The following is a 6,491-nucleotide window of genomic DNA, read 5'->3' as shown; positions in this document are numbered from 1 at the left end:
CACTGGGTAAGTCTGTGTACTATGTATCATTTATATATGACTTCTCAAGGAATACATGGATATATTTCCTTAAGAAGAAATCTGAAATCTTTGACAGGTTTAAATAGTTTAAGGCTCTGGTGGAAAACCAGACAAAGAAGAAGATAAAGGTGTTGAGGTCAGATAATGGTGGAGAGTTTTGCAGCAAGGAATTTGAAGAATTCTGTAAGAAGTATGGTATAGCACGACAGAGGACTACTCCATACACACTTGATCAAAATGGAGTTACAGAAAGAATGAACAAGACATTGATGGAAAGGGCAAGAAGCATGCTCAGTGGTGCTAGGTTGGGACAAGAATTCTGGGCAGAGGTGGTGGAGACAGCATGTTACCTGGTCAACAGATCACCTTCATCAGCGTTGGAGGATAAGACTCCACAAGAGGTATGGACTGGTAAGAATCCCTCTCTTTCACATTTGAGGGTATTTGGATGTGATGCATATGTACATGTTCCAAAGGAGAAAAGAACCAAGTTGGATAGTAAATCTGAAAAGTGCATCTTTATTTGGTATAAGGATGGTTTAAAGAATTATAAGCTTTGGAACCCAGTAACAAGGAAGGTTGTGTACATCAGAGATGTGGTTTTTAGAGAGATGAAAGATGTTATTAAACATGAAGTCCAACCAAAGGAATCTGAGAAGATAGAGTTTGAGCTTAAACAAGAAGAATTAGACTCTACAACAGAGGAGGAATCAAAAGACGAAGAGCCACAAACTCCGGGTGTGAGAAAATTAGTTGGAGAAAGAAGGCAGCCAGAAAGGTATAATCCATCTACTTTCTGTTCAAATTTTGCTTTATCTGTTAATGATGATGATCCCAAAACTGTGAAGGAAGCAGTAGATTCAGAGGATGGCAAACTATAGAAAGAGGCCATGGTTGATGAAATTGCATCTTTGCACCAAAATGAGGCTTGGGATCTGGTGGAGTTGTCGGCTGGAAGGAAACCCATTGGCAGCAAATGGGTGTTCAAGAAAAAGACAAATGCAGAAGGAAAGGTGGAGAAATACAAAGCTCGGTTGGTAGAAAAAGGTTATTCCCAGGTGCCGGGAATTGATTTTGGTGATATTTTTTCTCCTATTACCAAGTAGCTTCTATTAGATTACTGTTATCTGTTGCTGTTTCTTTTGATTTTGAGGTAGAACATATGGATGTGAAGACAACATTTCTTCACGGGGATCTGGAAGAGGAGATCTACATGAAGCAACCTGAAGGCTTTGCGGTGAAGGGTAAGAAAGAACTGGTATGCAAGTTAAAGAAGTCTTTGTATGGGTTAAAACAGTCACCAAGGATGTGGTATCAGAAATTTGATACATTTATATGGGGACTTGGCTACACCAGAAGCAAAGCAGATCACTATGTGTATTTTAAATTAATTGGTGACCGTGTTATCTATCTGGTCTTGTATGTGGATGATATGTTGCTAGTTGGAAAGGACAAAGAAATTATCCAGGATTTGAAGACCCAATTGTCCTCTAAATTCGACATGAAATATCTTGGTGCTGCAAACTATATTTTGGGCATGGAAATTAAAAGAGATTGGGCAAAGAGGAAGCTCTGGTTAAACCAGAGGAAGTATGACGAAACAATACTCCGGAGGTTTAATATGCAGGATAGTAAACCGGTGAAGGTTCCTATTCCTGTAGGTGTAAAGTTATCTGTTGAACATTGTCCCAAGACACAAGACGAGGAAGAGGACATATCCCATGTTCCATATGCAAGTGCAGTCGGTAGCCTGATGTATGCGATGGTATGTACTAGACCATACATTGCACATGTAGTGGGATTATTGAGCATGTTTATGTCAAAACCAGGGAAGGAGCATTGGACAACAGTGAAGCGGGTCTTCAGGTATTTGCGTGGCACTAGTGATTATGGTTTGTGCTACCAAGGAAGGCCAAGTTTGGATAGAGTTTTGGATATTTATGGCTTTGTTGATGCAGACTGGGCTGGAGATCTGGATCAGAGAAGATCTACAAGTGGGTATGTGTTTAACCTATTTGGAGGTGTAGTCAGTTGGATGAGTAAGAAACAATCTGTAGTGGCACTATCAACTACGGAGGCAGAATACATGGCAGGCACTCATGCAAGCAAGGAAGCATTTTGGTTGCAGAGATTGTGTTCAAGTATGGCATTAGTACAGGGAGCTATAAGGATAGACTGTGACAGCCAAAGTGCAATTTTCTTGGCAAAGAACCCTGCTTACCATTCAAAGACAAAGCACATTGATGTTCAATATCACTTTGTGAGGGATATGATAGAAGACAAAAGGGTGTTGTTGGTAAAGGTGGACACTTTGAAGAATACTGCAGATGATCCGGATTTAAGCAGGAACGCAATAGATTACAGAGATAACCATAAATACAGAGATGCGATAACCATAAAAACAGAGATGCAGCGGAAATAATACTTCATTTCATTAATGGAGAATACTGAAATATGCTTACAAATAGAAATAACCCAGCTAGGGCGATGGTAGCTTATCTCTAAGAAGAGATGTGTCGGCTACATGCCTCTGAACTGTTTCAAACTGTCTTTACAATGAGGCTCGAAGGCCTATTTATTATTGAGAAACAATGGAAAACCCTTCACATTCCAAAACCTAACCCTAGAAGATGAAACGCCAAATTGTGGGCCCCGTTTTGGGGTGAGTTGGACAGCCAACTTCCCGGGGTCGCGAATTGGTCGTCTTATCTCCGTTTGACGCGCATGATAGCCCGTTGGAAAGATCTCCCCGAGGACTATGACGAAAAAGACGATTTTTATCAAAACAATCGTTGGCGGTGGATTTCCCAAAAAACGTCGTTTAGGGCCTCAAAACGGCTTCGGAAGTTTAGGACCCGAAAAACTGCTAAAAATAGTAAACTGCACTATAATTAAGGAAAGTGAAAAACTGAAAGAGACAATTGTGGGAGTCCAAATGGGATAGGTGGGTAGCTACCAACATCCACCTGGATCATTCCTCCCCCCTTAGGAAGCAATGGTCCCCATTGCGTTGAGTTCCTCCCTGAGATGAGGAAGCTTCTGCTGAGCTGGCTCTCTGGTGAGTTGTTTTGCAATCTCTAATGTGCCCAGAAATGGTGGGAAGCATGGTCGACGACGGTCCACATTGAACACTCGGTGCAAGCGAAGGAATGGAGGAATGCTTTGCTTCAAAGTATTGTTGCCCGTAGCCTTGGTACTGGTGTAAGGACCATGTCGGAGTGGCCTGAGCTTCTGATGGGTTCTGGTAAGGCGTTCTTTCTGTCGATGCAACCAAACTTTGTTCCCCACCTGAAACTTGTGTGGTACCCCCGTGGGTGAGAAGAAGTTGTTCCTGTGTTCTGTTCTGACTGTATCCCTCTGTTGTTGTTGCTGCATGGAGGAACCCTTCGTGGGGGTCATGGATATAGCAACGATCTTCCCCTTACTTTGGGAGCGAACCAGAAAGAAAATAAATTTCCTAGTCTGTGAGATGAGCTTGTTGCCTTTCTTAGCAGTGATCAAAGAGGTGGCAGTAGGTGGGGCTACCTCCGGTATCCTGTATAATGAATTATCCAAAGAAATAATGACAGCGCGAGGCCTTGACTCATACACAGCATGTCGCCTCCACAAGTATGGTTGGCCTAATAGTACATCACAAACATCCAGAGGTGTAACATCACATAATACCTCGTCTGTGAAGGGTTTGATGCTGTAGGGAAGGCGACACTGCTGGTGAACTTTGAGATCTCGTCCTTAGTGAAGCCACCCGATACTGTATGGCTGCGAGTGTGGTGTAGTCGGTAGGCCCAACCGCTTCACGACCTCTGCTGAAATGAGGTTCTTTTGGCTGCCACTATCGACAATGAATTGCAGTGGCGAACCCTTCACCCACATTTGTGAGTGGAAAAGACGTTCCCCCTCCTCTGGCTCTTCGGGCTCATTCTTCTGGATCTTGGCAGTGGCAACAGTGGCACTAGGATCCGCATCAATGATCTGCTTCCCTTTGCCATTCCCCTTGTCAGGTTCTGGCTCAGAGTCGGAACATGCATCTGATTCAAAAGCCTTCAACTCGGCCACCAGCGACTGCTTGGTCCGACACTCACTTGTGTTATGAGTGGGACTCTTGTGGAACTCACACCACTTTCCTGTGTCCTTCTTCGGCTTCGTGGTGGTGTTCTTTTCTTGCGGCTTCGAGGGGTTGTCTTGGGTCGCCCTGCCTTGGCTTTGTCCTTTAGGCTTTGGATTTGTAGATCCAAAGTCTTGCATCTTCTGTTTGAACTTTTGCTCGATTTTGACAGCGTATCGGTATGCTGTGCCGAGTGAGGAGATGTTCAAGAACTCCATCTCTTCCTGGATGTATCTGTGTAGGCAACCGCGGTATTTGAGTACCAGATGCAGCTCAGAATCTTTGATACCCAACTGTGTGCGAAGGGTATGAAAAATATTTGTGAACTCTGGCACATCTTGGTCTCGTCCCTGCCGCAGTGTGGTCCATTTGATGTATTTGTCCTCATAGCTTTTGACAGGGTAGTACTGCTCCTTGATGGCATCCCGGAAGTCATTCCAAGTGGGGGCGGATGAAAAAAGTGAGCCTGTACTTTCATCCTTCTGCTCGCAGTATGTTTCCCACCAGTCCTTGACGTGGGGGGCTGCTTTGAGAAGAGCGAAAATAATCTTTTCCCGACTTGAAAATTCATGAACAGAAAAATACCCATCTAGCAGATTTAACCATTTATCTACGGCATCTGCGTCTATTTGACCCTCGAAGATGGGGATTTCAAAATTAACTTGTACCTTAAACGGTGTGGTGTTTCCAGAGTAGCTGTTGGAAGCCGATGCGTCGCCTCTGGGTAGCCGTTGAAGGATCTGCGCAAAGCTATCCATCATCGCGTTCCTTTGACGCTCGAGGGCTTCTTCGAGCAAGATTCTGATAGGATCTCCTGCCCCCTCATCTTTCTTCTCATCCGCCATGGGAGGTCGTCGAGATTTGCGAGGCTGATCTTGCAAAGGTTTGACCAATTCAAGCCCTAACTCCTTATATCCCGACCTCGTTGGGGACATGCAAAGAAAAACAAAGAAAAAGCAGACCGCTCTGATACCACTGATTCGGATTTAAGCAGGAACGCAATAGATTATAGAGATAACCATAAATACAGAGATGCGATAACAATAAAAACAGAGATGCAGCGGAAATAATACTTCATTTCATTAATGGAGAATACTGAAATATGCTTACAAATAGAAATAACCCAGCTAGGGCGATGGTAGCTTATCTCTGAGAAGAGATGTGTCGGCTACATGCCTTTGAACTGTTTTGAACTGTCTTTACAATGAGGCTCGAAGGCCTATTTATTATTGAGAAACAATGGAAAACCCTTCACATTCCAAAACCTAACCCTAGAAGATGAAACGCCAAATTGTGGGCCCCATTTTGGGGTGAGTTGGACAGCCAACTTCCCGGGGTCGCGAATTGGTCGTCTTATCTCCGTTTGACGCGCATGATAGCCCGTTGGAAAGATCTCTCCGAGGACTACGACGAACAAGACGATTTTTATCAAAACAATCGCTGGCGGTGGATTTCCCAAAAAACGTCGTTTAGGGCCTCAAAACGGCTCCGGAAGTTTAGGACCCGAAAAACTTCTAAAAATAGTAAACTGCACTATATGTAAGGAAAGTGAAAAACTGAAAGAGACAGTTGTGGGGGTCCAAATGGGATAGGTGGGTGGCTACCAACATCCACCTGGATCATTCCTCCCCCCTTAGGAAGCAATGGTCCCCATTGCGTTGAGTTCCTCCCTGAGATGAGGAAGCTTCTGCTGAGCTGGCTCTCTGGTGAGCTGTTCTGCAATCTCTAATTGTTATAGACATTTTTGTGCCTCGCAGCATAGAGCATGAAATGTCAATAATTACAGGGATCCTCAGTCCCTAAACATGTTGTTCTTACCCCTAGAAGAACAAGGTCAGCAAACCACAGCACTTCCCATCAGTTCTCCACCTGAAAACACTCAAAAACAGGCACTTTTTGGATCATGTCAGCTGCTCCACTGAGCAACTGCGCTGAATGTCAACTGCTCCTCATTGTACCTGCGCTGAAAGTCAACTCTAAGGAAGGCTACCTGCGCTGGGCGAGATTGGCCAAGTGGCACAGTCATTCTGCAAGGTGTCAATTGCCTAGGAAGCTTCCAAACTGACACTTGGTTCAAGGATTTCGCCCTGTGATGAGTAAGAGGTACTTGATCTCCATGTGTAAGCAAGGATCTCCAAGTGGACTCAAGAACTGAAGTTTAACTGAAGTTTAACTGAAGAGGGAGAGGACACAAGGCAGCTTTATGTCAGTCTCAAGCTGACTCATCCTTTCTTCTTCTACCCTATATATAGAGCTCTCTCATGAGGTCTAAGGAGGCTGGAATTTTGTGCAAAGCAAGGAAGTGTTGTTGGTCTACAGTTAGAGCTATTGGGTGATTGCTTTTATAGAGGGGAAGAGGAGATTT

Source organism: Pinus tabuliformis, chromosome 8 (genome assembly GCF_031772625.1).
Source record: "Pinus tabuliformis cultivar Carrire ecotype Pingquan chromosome 8, CPIR1, whole genome shotgun sequence".
Classification (NCBI taxonomy): Eukaryota; Viridiplantae; Streptophyta; class Pinopsida; order Pinales; family Pinaceae; genus Pinus; species Pinus tabuliformis.
This window is presented reverse-complemented; position numbering follows the sequence as displayed.